The 458-nt window shown below is 42.4% G+C and overlaps 1 protein-coding gene across 1 annotated transcript in view; it reads right to left on the minus strand.

Annotated features, from left to right (window-relative positions):
• Positions 1 to 458, minus strand: part of LOC111662545 (serrate RNA effector molecule homolog) — a 9,752-nt gene that overhangs the window by 2,853 nt on the left and 6,441 nt on the right. The window lies entirely within an intron of this gene.

A 458-nucleotide genomic window follows, 5' to 3' on the forward strand; every position in this document is an offset into this window, starting at 1 on the left:
TACACTTTTTATTTTCTTCTTTGTGTCATAAAAGCTGGTCAGAGTTCAGACAGACAGAGTTTCATATCACATGAGACTTTACTGGTGTTTAAGAAGTTTCACTTCAACATAGAAATATGTGTTTAATACACAATAAAATATGGGTTTGACATGAAGCAGCGAGGAGAGGAAGAGCTGGAGCTGCAAAGTCCCGACTGAGAACAGCTGCTACTGGCTTCCTGCTGCAGCGTGAGAGCCGGAGCTCAGCCAGGGTTGGTGGTTGGTGGTTTGAAGGGTTAAAGGTCGTTATTTCTCTGTGACATCACCGACTCCCTCTCTCCGACTCCGTCTCAGATCATTAAAAACATTAAAAACAAGATGATTTTTATTTGTGCTCCTGTTTTCAGTGGGTTACATGAACGTATATGTGCATACGTCCACTCAGCTGCACTGCCAGTAACTGGAAATAAAAACATGTC

The sequence above is a fragment of the Seriola lalandi genome, unplaced genomic scaffold (assembly GCF_002814215.2).
Source record: "Seriola lalandi dorsalis isolate HSWRI2012SDOR001 ecotype SW California unplaced genomic scaffold, Sedor1 jcf7180002054564, whole genome shotgun sequence".
Taxonomy (NCBI): domain Eukaryota; kingdom Metazoa; phylum Chordata; class Actinopteri; order Carangiformes; family Carangidae; genus Seriola; species Seriola lalandi.